The following is a 19,164-nucleotide window of genomic DNA, read 5'->3' as shown; positions in this document are numbered from 1 at the left end:
CAAATTTAGGCTCAGATATAAAGTCTACTGGAGTGTCAACTGGAATAATCTCCAAATTTCTGCCCCAACATTTATAAAGATGGTGAATTAGAGGAAAAAAATTTTCAGAGTCGGCTTCACATTTTAAGAATTCTTTTCAGCAGTGTAAGGTTTAAGACTCCTGTGGTTAGAAAGAGTTGAGTATAATTCCACATACTGTGTGTATTCTCTTGACTCTGGACATTTGCACACAGGACACAGACCTCCTCAGACATCCCAGCTGCTTGCCCTGTGTCCTTCATTTGCATTTTTCTGTTTCTCCTTACCCTCTGCTATTTCCTGATTTCCCAAGAGTGCATAATGTTTCTTCCTTGGGCTATTATTGTTCTGTGACATCCCTGCTACCTCAGCACTTTTAGATAACTGCAAAATTGAAATGACCCCTTTACAGCAGTCTCGTTTACTGCCTCATGATCTCATCTACTTGGTGATCTTCATCATCATCTCTTTGGCTCCCATCACAAAGCGCACCCTGTGAACACCAGGTGTGCAACACATAGCAGTGAAGATATGAGCTGCCATCTAACAAGGCCCCTGCTAGCATTTTCTTACTATATTAACTGCTCCATTTAGGTCCTCAAAATAAAGAACACAGTTTTAAGAACTAGTGCGTCAGGGACTTGCTGAGGCAGAAAGGAAACAGGCCTGTCTCCACCTGCTGCCCTGTTCTCTCTGAGGATCGGGACACTCCAAGTGCTCTGGGTTCTCCAAGCTTCTCTCCCAAGACATTTACCCAGCAACGAAGTCACCACCTTTGCCTCACAGTGCAATTATAATATTTACAATAGTAAGGAAAGAGTATTTTTGCACTCTCATTTTACCCATAATTCTTCTATGCATTCAAGGTGTTTCAGTTGAAAGAAAACTATGCTTTTGCAATAAAGGTCAAATTCTCATTGAACATTCCAACAGAGAGGTGGAATCAGCAGCACAGCTCTTTCTTCTTGAGGATTGTGAGATAATGCTCAATGGCCTTTAATTCTCCTCATTCAAAGCCCTACACATGGTCCAGTCTCCAAACCCACTGGGACCGCCGGAGGAGTGGTCTGAACACTGCACATCCGGATGGTGTGTATGGGGATGAGGGGCAATGGCAAGTTCTGCCTCTGTATCAGGTCTCTCCAACACACATGGCCAGCAACACAAATTAGGAAGAGTTAGCACAAGAATGCTGACATAAAATGATCCTCGTGTAGAGAAAGGAAGTTCAGGAGTGAGGTAGAGGACGATGAAGGCAGAGATGATCACCTGCCTGCACTTTAAAGTTCCATCAGAAACCATCATCTCTTGGAAGAATTTTACACAATTCTCAAGATTAGGCTTCAGGGAAAGGCCTCTGCTCTATTAAAAAATTAATAAATAGTTATTCAGTTACTGAAAGAATCAAAGGTCTATCAGAGACATTTCCAACAATCGTGGGAGAAGGCGGTGTCACAAGTATGCTTTCACATTCTGAGAACTGAGCTGCTTGGATGTGTCCGTATATATTCCTTTTCCTAGTTCCCCAGATGTGTAGCCTGCCTCACCAGTGCTGCTCTCTCACCTGCTACTGGTGCTGTAGAATCCTCACAGCACTTATTTATTATGGAAAGTCTTCAGTGTTGCAGAGGGGATAAGACACAGGAACTCATTAGAAACACAAAGAAAACTAGAGGAGACACTTTTCCCACAACATAGGAAAAGGCGTAACAAAGCAGGAGGGCTGACAAAACAGTGTTAGGTGGTTTCTTCTACACTCTGCAGTCTCAGGCTAAATACTGCCAGTGACTGTACATGGAATATAACAAAGAGCAAAAACATTAAACAAAGTCTGCAGCCTGGGGAAGTTCTTTTCTGTAAAACAAAGGCTCACTCTGTGGTGGACATAGAAGCTTCCATGGCAGGTTCTCTGGCCTTGAACTTACTATATCAGGGGTTAGGTTTTCTCTGGAGTGCAGAGAAGCAGGGCAGCAGGTGCGAGCTCTGGACCACGCACAGCTGGCAGGAGCTCCTGGGCCTGCGTACCTATGACTTGTTCACACCAGAGTATTGGGAACTGATCAGTTTTCCCAACCCATCACATATTTTAAGCCCCACTGATTTCATCACCTACTGACTCTTATGCCAATTAACAAATTCTTTCTTGTTAATCTAGAAAAGAATGCTTCCTGTACTAAATCACCACATACAAGCATATTTTTCTAAGTTTGGCCAGTTCACAAATCTATTAACCACCCCATGGCTGTAACTGGAGTCAGCATGTAAACATACACAGCACCATGTGCATCCTAAACTCTATGAAACTACTTCCCAGACAAAACAGTTTTATCCAGTTGCAAACTGCTATTGCCTGAGCTGTGTCTCCTTATTTGCTCACCAGGACAAAACACTTTTATTGGATCCTGCAACCTGCAACTTTATCAGTTGCCCACAGTTCCTCTCCAGACCAAGCAGACTAGGTCTGCTTATCGCAAGCCTCCTTTTCTATCTCATACACTGTAATATAACTGACCTGTGTACTCTTGAACATTATGAATACATGACTGACTTTATACATCATCATGGATTACTAAATACTTGTCCAAGAAATGAACGAACAATAAATCACAATATACAATACATAGCAGAAAATGTTTCCTGATGAATGATTTTTGTTTTTTAGAAGAAAATGTACTTTACTATTGTGTATTTGTTTTTTTTATTATTTCAAAATAATTTACAGTCAGTAAAAAGGTTCACAATACACAGAAAAGTAGAAAATAAAAAACACATATAATAATGCCAGTGAATCAGAAATGCTGTTGTTGACAAAAATGCTTTCATAAATAGAATAATACTGTACCTATCATGGATTGAATTGTTTCTTCACAAGGATGTCAATTTATGTATTTTGTTCAACTTCAAAGGAATTTGAAGCATTGACAGGAAATTTACTTTTTCATATTTTTGGTGAATTAAAAGTCTTAACAAAGAAATTCCTCTCCACAGCAATGTAAAAAAGAAAGAAACCTCTTTAGTTTAGAATAAGCAATACCAAGTATATCCCTATAGGTAGACTGAAAGTGACTACAAAGTCAGGATAAAATTTCACATTATTGACATATTAAAACTGATGAGATCCTTTTACACTGCACAAATTTTAGCAAGTATATAATATGTTTTCTTAGGATGAAGAATATGCTGTTTTACCACAACAGGACTGGACAGCACAATTTCCTGTTACAGCCTGAACTTTCTGCACTGTCCTTCATTGAATGCACCCTATACGTGCTTGGAAACCATAGTAGCCATTGTTTGGTTAATTGCCTTTGGTTAGTAGCCATTGTTTGGTTAATTGCCTTCATCTGAAAAAAATCCGAATTCTTCCATCTTCTTGAGAAAAAAATGGGTACACCAGGATACAACCCAGATTCAGCCCCCAACATCTCAGGGAGCCGGGAGCTCTAGCTTTCTGGGTGTTCACATTTCAAAATGACGGAGCCCAGAGACTTGGAGACAACTGTGGATTATAAATCTGCCAATATTTGTTTAGTCCTGTACAGTTTTATTGCCATTTAATATTTTAGAGATAGGACTTTTGCCCACTTGTTCCAATGAAACACCCTAAAAAATTAGAGAGGGAAATGGGCTTTTTCTGCTTATACATATAAAGAGTTCACCTTTTTTACCTTTACATTATATACAATTCACCAAAAAACTCAATTGTCCCTGGAATCACTTTGATTCCCTCACATAAACAATACATTTTACTGGTCAGGAGAATAAGCAGCTGATATCACAGCATTAATCCTATTTCAAAGTAACCCTGCCCTACTTCCACTTTTGTAACCAGAGAAGACACCGGCGTTCGGGCTGCCTGCCACTACCAAACCCAACAAGCAATGACAGCCATTGAATCTTTTATGGGCGCTTTATTCAGATGGCCGATGATCTGAGAAGATGGCGGGTTCATACCCTAACAGACCCTCTTGTCTTTTCTTTCAAGGCCAGACCTTTTATAAGGTAGGGGTAGGTGGATAAACAAGGTGCTGTGAGGGCTTTGAAGTTCAGGGAGGATTAGTTGAGTGAAGCTGCAGCATTCCTGTCCGGGGCAGCTAGCTGTTCCCAGGGGAGGGTGGTCCTCTGCTCTCCCTGGAACACAAAGGCCCAGATGCCTGCAATTTGTCCCCAGGTGGTAACCTCTAGCCAGTGCCCCAGGAGGTTGGCTGTTTCCCCAGGAGCCAGGATGGGCCTTATCTGTAGTTTCTGACACAGAAGATTCAACATACACATTACTTGCTAGACTTATAACTTTTTACCTCAAGCTAAAATTTTCCAAGTCTTGAGTCCCCTATCACTTTCAATATTACTTATATTAACCCTAAATAAGATTTCAAATTTTGTCCTGTGGCCACTCAAGGCTCAGTTGGGGAAGGATCCATTTCCCAAGGTCACTGAGGTTTGTATCATTATGTGTTTTTAGATGGAAGGCCTCAATTCTTTGCAGGTTGCTACCTGAAGACTCTCCTGAAGTCATTACCATGTGAGTCTCGCCACCATGGTAACTTGCTTCATCCATGTGAACAAGCCAAGAAAGAGAGAGAATGAGGGAGAGAGAGAAATATAGGGAGAGACCAAAAGAGAGTGAAAAGGTAAGATTCACAGAAAGAGAGAAAGAGAGGCAGCAAGAGACAGCACTATCAAGATGGGAATCATTCCTGTAACTAGACTGTTACCTAGTCAAAGAAATAATGAATTATAATGTTGGTAGTCATTATAAGCAATTCATTAGGTTTAGCTCACATTCAAAGCAATTGTACAAGTGTGCAATAACAGGAAGCAGCGATTATTGGGAACTAGTGTCAGAAACTGATTAACACAGTTCCTTTGTGGGAGAAGGGAAGGAACTGAAATTTGAGAGGTGCTATGACTAAGCTTCTGGGAATATTTCTAAAATCTATTTCCTTAACTTACATTATGGCACAGGGACATGTGTACTTTTTGAAAGTCATCTACTGTAATATTATAATTTGGTTATTTTTCTTTACATATGTGAAATTTTAATTAATTTTTAAAATAAAAATCACTACGATTAGATTAGATCTAAGAGAGGGTGAGTGTGAACATACTTGGCAAGTTATTAGGACTCTGGTGTAGAATTCAGGTGAGTGATGGTACAGACTTGAACAGGAGATGGTGAGATTTTGTCTGACTCTGGATATGTGTCCTATTTAAGAGTTTACAGACCTTATTATTGAGCTGAATTTGAAGCCTGAGAGAAAAATTTAAATCAAGAAGGAATTAAAGCAGTTATTATTCACCAAGATGGAAGAGACTGTGGGAGGACTAGATCCAGGACCACAGGAGATAATCAGAAGTTTTAGTTTGGATATGTTAAGGTTGAGATACTCATGGGACAAGATGTGGGATGTCAAGGAGAGAATGGAATTTAAAAGTATGAAATACAGGAGAGATTAGAGCTGGAAATATAAGTTTAGGAGTCATCTTTACAAATTTTTCCATCCATGGAACTAGAGTAGTGGATTAAAGGCAAAAAAGTGAGGGGCTCAAACCAGAAGAGTCACGATAGTTGGAGATTAAAAAGTCGGGCAAATTCAGAAGAGAAACTGAAAAAGAATGACTAGTGAGATAGAGTAAAACAAAGAATGTATAAGACAAAAGCAGTAAGACAAATAAGATCAAGAAGGAACTGATTATCACTTTTATCAAATGTTACGGAAACGTAGCATAAAGTGAGGAGTTGAAAACTGATCTTCTGCTGCAGCACTTGGAGGAGATATTGAGAGGGACTCTGTGTGGCATGCCTGCTAGTGAGATTGTGGGAGAGTTGTAATTGCTGGTAAGGACAATGTCCGGGCTGAGATAAAATGACAGTAAAAACAAGTCTGTTGGATATGAGGAGGTCAGGGAACTGACAGGTCAAGGTATCAGATGTTTGTGTACTGGTTCTTAAAGGCCAAAATATTTACAATTGGAGTAGAGGGGAAAAGAGAATAGCTTGCTGCTTAAATCTTCAATCAGCGAAGGAATTGGGAGACCCAGGATGCCTGATGTAAAGAGTAAATTGTAGCACAGTCCTTTCACGTGTGTGGTTCTTCTTGTTTGTTGTTTTGGGGGTGTTGGGTGATGTAACATGAGAGATTGAGAAGTTAAAGAAAGAGGATTCATGATCAAGAAGCCAAAACAAGGAACAAGAAGAGCATCTAGTCTACCCCACTGCCAGCAACACTTGAGGGAGCTGCTGGCCTACCAAGAACATGAACCCATTTAGGTGCCTACGGGCTTCCAAGTTCTCTGTGCAGACTCAGAGTTGGAGAGCAGGATGACAGCTGGGGCTGGGCGAAGCAAGGTTACAGGGTAGAGGGACTGAGTAAAAAGAAAAAGACTCGTGGGCACAGACAACAGTGTGGTGATTGCTGGGAGGAAGGTGGTATAAGGGGACTAAAAGGTAATGTAAAAAAAAATACCATAAAAAAGACAGCATTCTCTGTGCATTATTCCACCACCTTCTCAATGGTGTATTAATACCCAACTCACAATGATTTGTGAGAGTTCATTGAGCTACTGTATGTAAGGTCCTATCACACTGTTATGGTCATCATTAGCATGTAAAAATCAGTACCTCTTTTAAATAACAATGGCATTTTCTCACCTTGATATTTAAATATATGTTCCTCCTGGTTAAGCTTTCAAGATACAAAATTTATAATAATGTATAATCTTTTATGTTGTTATTATTAATTCTGAGCTTAATTTCTGTTTCCATAGTTCATACCCATCTGTAAAATGTCTAATTAGTATTAGTGTATATACAAGGCTCTTACTGTAGAGCTTTACTTCTTTGTTATATAAAAATGCTTGAAATAAATATTGTTAGCCCATATTCTAATCAAATGACTCATCAGTTTGTGTCCAATGTTCATACTGCGTGAACAGTATAGGGGCACAAGGCAGTGACCACTTTAAAAATGTTGGAATCATCCTCTATCAGAATTTAACCTCATATAGTGTTGGGAGATCAATCAGGAAGCAAAGTCACCTCCAAGCATTGCAGAGAGAATGTTTTATGTAGTAATTAATTATGTGAATATAAGACTTATTTAAATAATAAAGGCAACCTATGCTGTGAAGTTCTGGAAGGAGGAGATTAGGGGAGCATAAAGAAGTAACTACTGCCTTGGCTGGTGTAGCTCAGTGGATTGAGAGTGGGCCTGTGAACCAGAGGATCACGGTTCGATTCCCAGTCAGGGCACATGCCTAGGTTGCAGGCCAGTTCCCATCAGGGGACATACGAGAGACAACCATACATTGATATTTCTCTCCTTCTCTCTTTCCATTCCCCTCTAAAGATCTAAAGATCAATAAATAAAATCTTTTAAAAAAAGGAGTAACTAAAAAGAAGTAACTACTAACCACTATACCCTGAAGCATTGGTGAGGGAAGAAAGCTGCAGTTCTGGAGACATCAGACGATAGCGCCATCTGGTGTCACAGTGAGTCTGGGGACACTGCTGAAAAACTGCACCTGATCACTCTGTGTCTGAAGCCACAACTGCCGAAGAATAACCGTGCTGTCTCTCCTTCCACCACCGTCCAAGTCTCCTTGGATACTGTTATTGTAAATCTGTAAAGATACAACTTAATATAATACAAATAACCCCATTTAAAACATAGGAGGATCTAAGTAGATATCATTCCAAAGATAAAATATAGGAGGATCTAAATAGAGATCATTCCAAAGAATATATAAAAATGCAAATTGGTACATATGAAAAGATGTTCAAAATCATTACTCAACAGGGAAATGTAAACAAAAACCACAGTGAGGTACCATTTCACCCACTCTAAGATGGATATAAATAAAACAACAGACAATAACAAGTGTTAGCAAGATCATGAAGAAACTGAAACCCTCGTACAGTGCCGGTGGTGGAATGTAAAACAGCACAGCTGCTTTGAAAAACAGCCCGGCAGTTCATCAAAAGTTTAGAACATAGGAGTTATTATAACCCAGTAATTTAAAATATTTCTATGTATAGACCCTTGAGAAATGAAACCAGTTACAAAAGTACTATTGTTGTATAATTCTATTAATATTAAATGTCCAGGGTAGGCACATGTGTAGAGACTGAAAGCAGATTAGGGTTGCCTGGGACTGGGTGTGAGGCTCATGGATACCGGGTTTCCTCTGGGGCTTTATAAAAATTTCTGTCTTTGATCATAGCAAGGTTGCACAAGTGTGTGGGTGTGTGTATAGCCCTGAAAAAATATATATATTTTGTCTGGAAAAAGTACAGCCATTGTTAACATAATGAGAATGGTTTGCATGACATCGAGGTAACCTGGCAGCCAAGGAGAGTGGACTGGAATGTGCACATATGTGAACAATGATGACTTCACTGTACTAGTCAGTGGGGGCAGTAGATGCTGTTGAGTGAGCATGTGTATTGTGTGGCCATTGCATTCAAAATGACCAAATGAGTAGACCAATGAATCTGCATCAGATTTTGTGTTAAGCTTGAACATTCCTCTGAGGAAACTGTTCTGATGACTCAGAAGGCCACAGCTATGGGCAACTGGTGATTGGCAGCTTCATCACGACAGTGCATTTGCTCATGCAGCACATCTTATGCAGAGTTTTTCGGTGAAACATTAAATCACCCAGGTGACTCAGCTCCATTACAGCCCCTGCAACTTCTGTCTTTTCCCAAAACTAGAAACACCTTTAAAAGGGAAGAAATTTCAGACCATTGATGAGATTCAGCAGAATAGAACGGGGCAGCTGATGGTGACTGGGAGAACTGTGTGAGGTCCTAAGGTGCCTACTTGGAAGGGGACTGAGGCATCATTGTCCTACAGTGCTTCTTGTATCTTGTACCTTCTTCAATAAATGTCTCTATTTTTCATATTATATGCATGGATACTTTCTGGACAGACCTCCACTAAAAACTGGGTTGAATTGTAACTTTTGAGTTTGTAAATTATATGGTTCATGATTTATATACTAACAAACTTGTTTCTGTTTTTAAAAAATGTCATGTTGCCCTGGCTGGTGTAGCTCAGTGGATCGAGTGCAGGCCTGCGAACCAGATGATCGCAGTTCAATTCCCAGTCAGGGCACGTGCCTGGGTTGCAGGGCGGTTCCCAGCAGGGACGCATGAGAGGCAACCATACATTTTATCTCATTTTACCGTGTGTTGTCTGGCATTGGATTGACTATGGAATTTTTTTTGTGGATTTGCTAAAAACAATCGAGGTTAACATACATTTAGTTTGAGTTTAGTGGGATGAGTATTTTTCAGTTTATCAGTACTTTCATAACTAATTCATTCTTTCTGAGCTGTCCCAGTGTAGTAACGGCAAGAATTTCTCTACTGCTGAGTGTACGTCACTGTGTGAGGGACGGGACCAGAGGTCGCAGATGGCGCCACAGCGTAAGGTTCTGAGAACCACTGCCCTGTGAGGGGTGGTTGCAAAACAAGATTTGATGCGTAAAGAACCCAAGCTAGTCTGTGCAAAAAATTTTCAATCCAGTTTGCAAACTTTTAAATTAAAAACTGAGTTCTTATCAACATTTGGTCAAAATGAAATTTGGTCAAAAATAGAAGTTTTCTGTCGGAAATATAATCAATAATGCAGTGTAGACAAATATAAATCCATCACATAGTATTCCTTTTTAAACAACAATCACAGAGAAACTCACCCTGAATCTTGCGTTCGTAGCACACAATTCTCTACCAATGCGTCTCTCACATGTCTGCTTCTCTCCCTCTTTCTCGCTCCCTTACCCTCTCTTCGAAAATAAATAAATAACGTCTTTCATAAAAGCACTCATGATCAACCTGTCTTCACTTGACTTCCTCTGCATGGTTTGCTGTTTGAGTAGAACTGTTCACTGCCCTCACCATACCCTCCTATATACCTACAAGAAGATTTTCAGTGTATTTACTTTGTAGCAGTGGCTTTATACTGAGTTTTATCTCTCATTGTTTTTCTCAGCCAGCCATATGCTGGCTATGGCACAGCTGTATCGCACAAGCTTCTCCGCCCATCTCTCACTGTGATAGGGATGGCCACACAGATACGAGGGCTTAGTTCTAGCGCATGTACATTTGACCGGCGGATCAATATTTTATGATAGACCTAGGAAGGGCTCACTCATCTTTGTAACCACTATTGACAGAAGAACTCAAAAATGTATAGGAATTAGAGAGGAAAATGTCTAACCACAGTGCTATACACCTACAACGACTATACCAGTGAATGTCAACCGTAGTTGAAAAAAATAGAAAAAGAATTAGAGGAATTTTTTACCCAGGTTAGCGTGGGTCTCCTGCCTCCGTTGAGTTCTCCATCCCGCCCAGGCTGCGGTCTGCTGCCACTGCTTGCCTTTGACTGCCATTCCCAGGGTGTACACCATGCTCACGCCTTCTTCTCCTGGGGCCCACAAAATAGGACAGTGTGTTTAAGTCTAACCTTTACTCAGTGTTTCGGTCATTGGTGGGTGATCTAGTCAACCTAGTCATTTTTTGAGGCCTCCTTTCTTCTAAGACTGTTCTTTTATCTATCTCAAATTCCCAATTACCACTCAATTATTATCTACAGCAGTTTAGTGACTAGGTGACTAGGTCCATGGTTCCAAACCAGCAGCTCTTTAATGCATTCTGCTGAACAAATGTCATTTTCTAGTTATCATCATCTGCTCGCACGGTATAAGTCTCATCGTGAATTCCACTGTGGATTCAACCAGAATCTGTGGTGAACTCTAGCAGTAAGAGGAACAGGACTGGGTCTGTACCTAAATTTTATTCACCCATGAATTCCTCTTGCAGTATTATGTCTGTTCTAGTAGGAACAGGGTGAACCTACATAACCAGATACATTATTCTTGCTCCAGAGTCAAAAAAATTAAGAGATTACTTATTTTCTAGGCAATGGTATAACTAAGAAACCATCTTCCTTACATGCACTTGATATCAGACTTTAAATTATGGCAGGCTAGATGGGGGAACTGTCCCCCTGAAAAACACCTATAAGTGACAAACAATATGCATTACTAATGTTTTGAAATGAATAGCAGGGTTCGGAAGAGCATAAGACCCAGGAATCAGATATAAGAAACAAGAAGAAAATCATGGCAGGAAGTGGCATCGGAAGCTGTGACTTCCAGAGGACATGTGCTCGCCTTGGTGTTAGTGTCTCTGAGTCTTAATGACTGTAAGAAATCTTGGTGTTGAGATGCGTAGGTTTTACTAATTGGAAATTTAACATGAATCCTGTTAGAAAAGAATAGACTAATTAATATTTGTCTACAGCAGAGGAAAAGTGGCCTGTTTGAGCCACCTTAGATTTTAAAAATTAAACCATTCCCTCACCTGGGCATTGGATTGAACTTACACAATAGGTGTTGTTTACGAAACCACTGAAATGATGCTGGAATGGGTTGCGCTTCGAGGCACCTGGCAGTAACAATTTGTTTTTGTTTGTTTGTTTGTTTTTGGTAAAACTGTGTTCAACTTGGACTCAGAGGATTCCCGCAGATACAGTCCAGAGAAACTGGGGGACAAAATGCAAACTCGAACAAGGGTGCAATCCCGCACGAACGAGAGACATTGAAAGCAACAGACAGCAGAAAGATGCACCGGCATTCCAAACACTAATTTTGAGCTCAGATTATAAAATAACAGGTTTACACATCTAAAAAATAGCAAATAAGCAAAAAGCAAGATGTTGTAAAACAGCCTTGGCTGGTGTGGCCTAGCTGGTTGGAGCATCCTCCCATAAACCGAAGCCATGGGGTTGAGCCTGGTCAGGACACCCGCGGTGGTGGCGAGCTCTGGCCCCAGTCAGGGCCTGCGAGAGGCATCCAATCGATGTTTCTCATATCGATGGGTCACTCCCTGTCTCTATCAGGAAGATTTTGAAAAGAAATTTTTTTCTCTTGAATGGATAATATAATTAACCTTGATAGTTAAACCAGAACATAAGATAACTCTGGAAAAAGCAATTGTAAATAGTTGTGACTAATATAGTACAGCAAAACAAAGATCTGGTAAGTAAAAAATAAATAAATAAATAAGGACCAGATCAGAAGATCTGATTTACTTTCCGAAGAGAAAGACGAAGGAACAATATTCAAAGAAATACTAACTAGAATCTTCCAGAATTGATAAATGATATGAATATTTGGCTTAAAAACTTACTGTGACTCCAAAACAAAAGTTACTGTGAAACAAAACAAATAAAAAGAAATGTATCTGTAGACACATCATAGTGAAAAAAGGACAATGATACAGTGTCAAAAGCAGACATAAACAAACGATACATTCTTTAAAAAGAGGTGAATCATACCTTAATGAGATTTTCAACAATACGAGGTCACAATATCTTTGGAGGGTTGGGGGAAAATAACTGTAAATGTGAATTTTATATCCAAATTAAAATATTATGGAGCTGTTTTAAGATAAAATGATGACATTTTCAGATATGCAAAAACAGGGGCAGTTATTTCTATTAGAAATTCTCATTAAAGGTGCTTCCAAAACGCAAATTTCAAGATCAAGTAGATGGTTCTAGAAGGAAGGCCTGGAGTGCAGGAAGTAACCAAGAAGAAAATTAACAGCAAACATATGGGTACATGTAAACATGTATAATTGGACTTTAAGTGCATTCTTTTCATTTCCTGGAGTTCTAACAAAGGGACACCCCAAAGAGTATAAACCACAGAATCAATACAACTATGCCTAATCTTCTAAGACTGTGAATCTTTTTTGTACCCGTTAGACCACATCCCAACTGTAAGGTATACAGAGAAGCTGAAGAGACTAATAATCAGAGGAGATTAGTCGTGGAAGATTCCAAGGAGAGTTACTGGTGTGTTGCCACCCCCTCACTTTCTCCTCATCGCTTCCCCAGAGCACGAGTGACATTGCTTGCCCTCTCCCTCCATGACCTAAGTAGAGTTAGAACTTCAAAGTTCCTCCCTGACATGTGCTTCCTAGAATTTGGGGATACTAAGATTTGTGTCCGAGTCACGTCTAAACACATCTAAAAGTCAGAGGCTAAAGAACTTTGTGGTAAGAGAAGGAAAAGCGACCAGAGCTAGGAACAGCCTGCCTTTGCAGGCTGGGTAGGTGCACACACACATTTCTCGGAAACAGATCACTGAATGAAGGGGAGGGGCAGTTCTAGATTTGAGTATATTTATGTTAATGATTTTTATTAAATGCTGCAATTTTTGTTGTACTCATAATTTTGATCAAGCAGTTTTAAAATCACATCCTATAATAACAGCATTTCAAAATCCCTGCTGTACTTTTGTTTTATTGAGATATAATGACATATAATATTGTATTCATTTAAGGTGTACAACATAATGATTTGATATATGCATATATTGCAAAATAATTACCACAATAAGTTTGGTTAATATCCAGCACATCACACAGTTCCAAGTTATTTCTTCTTGTGATGAGAACTTTAATGATCAAATTTTTTGGCAAATTTCAAATATACCATAAAAAGTAGAAAATAGAAGTTCTACTTTTATGACACTTGAAGCTTGTACCTTTAGGCCACCTTCACCCCTTTTTGGCCATGCCCCTAGATTTGAGGTATCTTGAAAAAAAACTTACCCAAGATATTACATGATAAGGTGCATTGACATCAACAAAGAAAGGCCTAGGATGAATGCATTTCTAGAAGACAAGGTCAGAGGACAGGTGTCTGTGGGCCACCTGTTGGGAATTTCTGGTGGGAGACTCCACATGGGTATCTGCCAAGAATTCATTCATCATTCCATACAGGAAAATGACCCAAGTCACCACCAGAGAGAACAAACACATATTATTAATGTGTCATGTAAGAGGGTGTCCTTTTCCCCCATTTTCCTGTACATATGGACACACTGAAGGTATCATGAATGTGCTCTTGTGTGCAGTGGGCAGGTGGGGTGCAGACAAAAAGATAAAACCATTACCTCCCTTACTCTGCTCCTGTGCAGCTGAGTCAGGCCTTAGTTGTACAAAACAGTGGGGTTGGGGTAGGGGAGGGGGAAGGCATGTGCATGAAGGGGGGACCCAATATGGGAAAGGGCTTTTAATTAAAGCAACTTTAATTAAGTTGAAATTTTCTTTTTTGTTTTGAAAAATATACTCTTCATTTTCTTTTAGTTACTAATAAACTAGTGGCATGAGAAGATAATCCCATAATGTGACTTAAAGAATGAAGAAAGTTGCTTTCTGCTTTACAAAATATTAACTGCACTAAAAATTAAGAAAAATGCCAGATCTGAAGAGTTAAACTAAGGTGAAGTTTAAATGCAGAGCAAATAATATGTTAGATGAGGATGGAAGTTATGTTTGTATGAATGTAAAAGTTGTACAACCTGAAGAATGTTAATAATGTCTGCAACTTACAAACCAGAAGAAAAAATAAAATATTGAGATGCCATTACAAAGAGAAAAAGTGAAAAAGTGTGCCATATGAGATGTACATGTAAATACTAGTGAGAGCCTTATGTTATTCCCAACATTGAGAAGACTTCTGATACAGTGCTCCACCTGGCTAGATTGGATGGCCTTGGTGTGGATGGAATAATTTCCCTATCATCAGTCTTTACCTCTAAAAGTAGGAGGTAGACAACTCTTATTCCCAGACCCTGCTGTGGGGAGGCTTGTGATTTAAATTCCGCAGGCAGACCCGCCATTGGGAGATTCAGATGCAGATGTGAAGCACCAAAGAAGCTATTTTTCATGAGGTGGTTGCTTTTCCACAAACGTGAAGGTGGAGGAGTCCAGGTCCTCAGAGTTGACATTGGTGGAGCTTCTGGCATTGAATATGGAGATCGAGGCACCAGGTGGCCAGACCTGCAGTATTTTTCCTTGAGATGACTCCATTGTGTGGGTCATATTGCTCCTTACTAAACTAAACAGCTTTATAGACTGGCTCCCTCCCCACCCTCAGAAATATGATCAAAAGATCTCAGCCAGTCCCCACAAATGGGGAAAAAAGAGTGTTTGCAACAAATGACATTGGAAAAACTGAATATCCACGCACAAAAGAATTAATTTAGACCCTCAAGCCAATATATAAAAATTAACTCAAATTATATTAAAGACTTAAACATAAGACCAAAAACTATAAAACTCCTAGGAGAAAACTTCATGACATTGAACTTGGCAATGATCTTAGATATGATACCAACAGCACAAGAAACAAAAGCGAAAACAGACAAATAAGACTACATCAAATTTCTGTGCATCAAATGAGACAACAGAGTAAAAAAGCAAGTCATGGAATGAGGAAAAATATATAAAAATTATATACCTAATATTCAAAGTACATCAAGAACTTCTACAATTCAAAACAACAAAAACTACCCAGTCAATGCCCTGGCCTACATAGCTCAGTGGATTGAGTGCAGGCCTGTGAACCAAAGGGTCACCGGTTTAATTCCCAGTCCAGGGCACATGGCTGGGTTGAGGGCCAGGTTGGGCCCCCAGTAGGGGATGAGCTAGAAACAACCACGCATTGATATTTCTCTCCTTCTCTTTGTCCTTCCCTTTCCCTCTCTCTGAAAATAAATAAATAAAATCCAAAAAAAACAACCCAGTCAAAAAATAGTCAAACAAGTTGAATAGACATTTCTCTGAAAAATATATACAAATGGCCAACAAGCATATGAAAAGATACTCAATATCACTAGTTATTAGAGAAATGCAAATCAAATATCACCTCACACCTTTCAGAATAGCCACTATCAAAAAAGTACTGAATAATAAATATCAGTGAGGAGATGGAGTAATTGGAACTGTTGTGAAATCTAAGTAGGAATAAATAATGATGCAGCCGCTATGGAAAACTGTATGATTGTTCCTCAGATATCTGATCCAGAAATTATGCCAGTGGGTATATATCCAAAAGAACGAAAGGCAGGACTCTGAAGAGATATTTGCACACCCATGTGCACTGCAGCATTATTTACAATAGTCAGGAGACAGAAGCAACACCTATGTCCATATCAACAGATGAAGAAAAAGCTGAGTATACATACAATGGAATGTTAGCCTCAAAAGAACATCTTGTCACTTGCCACAACATGGATTTGTTGCAGGAAAATGAAGCAACCAGACACCGAGGGTTTCTGGAGTACGAGGTTTATTAACGTGCACGAGCCCAGAGGAGTCAATTTCCAAATTCTGAGCCCCAAACAAAGGATTCTTGGGGTTTATATAGCCTTCTGAGTAGTAAAGCAAGATACAGAAGCAGGAATGTGGAAGTTAGTCCTAGCTACCAGGCGAAAGTAAAGTACAAAGGCTAAATTTGAAGGTCAGCTTTTAACAGCAGCGGTGTTAATCTCAGTCCTAGCTAATGCACCCTTGTTTACTTGTCCCAGACAGCCCCCATCATTCTCCCCAAGGCACCTGGGGCCTGGGCAAATAAAGGTTAAACAAAGGTTCTTCAAAGCTTCCCATAACAGATTAACCATGAGAACATTAAGTGAAACAATCTAGTTACAAGAAGACAACTACTTTATAATTCCACTTATGTGAGGCATCTAAGCCAGCCAAACTTATAAAAACAGAAAGGAGAATAGTGGATAGAAAAGGCTTGGGTAGAAAATGGATGAGAAGTTGTTTAATGGGTACAGAGTTTCAGTTTTGCATGATAAAAAAGCTCAAGAGATCTGTTGCACAACATTGTAAATATAATCAACACTTAAGTGTATTTGATCCGTATACCTGAAAACAGGGTGGTAATTTTTTTTTATTTTTAACTACAATTAAACAGGAAAAATGGAAGGAAAATAATGCAATGACATACTTAACAAATAAACCCTAAATAGGGTTTTAAATAAGTAGCAAAAATCCATATCCCAAAATGAAAGCAATTAGTTAAAAATAGTGTCTGTAAATCAGTTTATATTTGCTTGTTATATGCCATATAATCACAATTCTGGAGGAACTTCCCACAGTGACCCTAATTTTCACTGAGAACTGGTTGGTAAAAGGAGCCAAAACAATGTACTGCAAAGTAATTTACTATATTATTAAAACAAAATATAAATGATAGTCATTTAAAGTGCAGCACTGAGTTTACTAGATGAGACAGACAACAGAACAGAATAGATGGTGAAGAAATAAATATAAATATGAATAAGAACAACTGTCAGGCCATTAAAAAAACTAAAATTCAATCTGTTTCCTATCATGGATGTCAAAACAAATTTCTCCTGGGTAAAATTTCAAATGTCCCAGTTTGCGATATTGAGACTAGATACTTCAGTGATCAGTGCTCTTCCTTCCCTCTTGTGTTCACTCCTTTGTTTTTATTATTCGGGTGGAAGTCAATCTCACCCACCAGATTGAGTCATTTTCTAAGGCAACGACTATGGGTAAGTAATCTTCATACACCCCTGAGCACAGGCGACAGTGCCAGGCACACATTACACACACTATGCACACACATATCACAGACTATTTCCCTAACCTCCTGGTCCTGCCTTCATTGTATATGAGACTCGGTGACCACAACTGAATAAACGAATTCCTGCTGCTGAGAACCCTAGAACATCTTGCACGGACTTCTTCATCTGAAAAACAGCTTAATATAAAAATATCCCACACCTGAAATTCAGAGTCTGTCTGAACAACATTTGAAATCACTAAGCACATATGTACATATGAATTTAATGTAACAATACTAACATGCAAATTAATTTAATCTGTGACTGTATTTTAGAATAACGTAAGTATTCTACAGACTATAACTCTAAGTACACTGGCAAGTAAGGAAATGTAGCTTCCTCATGCCCAACATTAAAAACAAATAGTCCCTGGAACATTTTCTAATATTGTTACCGAACAAGAGGTCCGGGGGAGTGGCAATACAATATTCGGCCCACCTAGGGATGCCGAAAACTGCTATACAACAGGGGCCCCTCCCGAAAACAAAATACTAATATCTACTGGGCTCGTCCGTCCACCGCCAATCTCTCAATGCCAGAGATTTGTGAAAAGGAAACAAAATGTTTATTTAATGCTATTCAGGCCTAACGCCACCACTAAAATAGCAAAGTCTAGGGTATACACCTACACCCACACAGCTCTCCCTTCTCCCACTGTCCCAACTCCAGGTACCCTAAATCAGGAAAAGAGCACACGTCTGTGTTGCAGGCAGCTGGCACCATCAGCTGTGTCACTGTGCAGGATCTCGAGTTAATCCAAAGTGCTGTTGCACCCTCTCATGGTCCACTGGCAAGAGTTCTTTGTACCCAGTTCCAGTCAAAGTCTCTCCTGCTTTCCAGGTCACGCGGCCAAAGGGGGCACCCTAAAGCCACGTGGGCCTCTTCTACCAAAACTGCAGGGGTCCGCACTCCACCGAAAGTGTGTGTCTTTCTTCTTCACCTGGCTGCAGGGATCTCCATTCTAGCAAAGCTGCGTGGTTTTCCCTTTCACCTGGGCAGTTCTCGCCTCATGTCCTGGAGCCAGTCTCTTCCAAGCTCTCACACAGGCACCCTCACTCAGGAGCGCAGCCCCTCGTTACCATCCTCAGTCCCAGCCACTACCTTCTCCCCAGCTCCAAACTTGGCCACTACTATTTAACATATCTATGAAACCATTTAAAGGTTATAGATATGTTAAGTAATCATTCCAGAGGTTAGCTGCAAAGCTATTGCTATGTAAAACAGCTCTCAATGGCCCTGCTCCATTCCTCCCTTCCCCCTGGGTGGGTGGGGGGGTGTTTGAGGACATCTTATATGTCTCTCCAATATTCCTATACACTTTGAATTCTGGACACCACTCCAAATCTTTTTTTTGGGCCCCCCCCCTTGGCTGCACCCTGTATCAATATTCTTGTCTTAAAACTAAAGGCACAAAAACAGTACAGAATTCACTGTACTAAACCATTTTCTTGAAGTCTAGTCAGTCCATTTCTGAGAAACTAAGAGCTCGTTTCTGCTTTCACTTTCAGCTGAAATGTGTTCAATAAAAATGCTTTCCAAGTTGTCTTTAATAGACCCAAGATATTCCTTACTGGTGAGAAAGAGAAGATCCAGAGACTTTTAATTTATAAAACACAATTGTAATTGAACAATTACAATTGTTCAATTGCAGACAATTGTAATTGAACAATAATAAAGTAA

At 39.7% G+C, this 19,164-nt stretch overlaps 1 protein-coding gene and 1 long non-coding RNA gene across 3 annotated transcripts in view; one reads left to right on the top strand and one right to left on the bottom strand.

Moving 5' to 3' along the window:
• LOC119042750 (uncharacterized) overlaps positions 1-19,164 on the bottom strand; it is a 67,326-nt gene that overhangs the window by 22,336 nt on the left and 25,826 nt on the right. Inside the window, exons 2-3 of one of the 2 annotated variants that reach the window (XR_008389724.1) lie at positions 10,332-10,454; positions 7,432-7,641 (exon numbers count right to left, since the gene is read on the bottom strand). This is a non-coding gene — a long non-coding RNA (uncharacterized LOC119042750). Of the gene's footprint in view, positions 1-2,717; positions 7,642-10,331; positions 10,455-19,164 lie in introns of those variants that run through there. The other variant, XR_008389723.1, reaches the window with a different exon arrangement.
• Positions 1-19,164, top strand: part of LOC119042748 (guanylate-binding protein 1) — a 132,968-nt gene that overhangs the window by 89,203 nt on the left and 24,601 nt on the right. The gene's annotated exons all lie outside the window — the stretch shown is intronic.

This window comes from Artibeus jamaicensis, unplaced genomic scaffold, assembly GCF_021234435.1.
Source record: "Artibeus jamaicensis isolate MK-2021 breed Jamaican fruit bat unplaced genomic scaffold, CSHL_Jam_final scaffold_1019, whole genome shotgun sequence".
Classification (NCBI taxonomy): Eukaryota; Metazoa; Chordata; class Mammalia; order Chiroptera; family Phyllostomidae; genus Artibeus; species Artibeus jamaicensis.
This window is presented reverse-complemented; position numbering and strand designations above follow the sequence as displayed.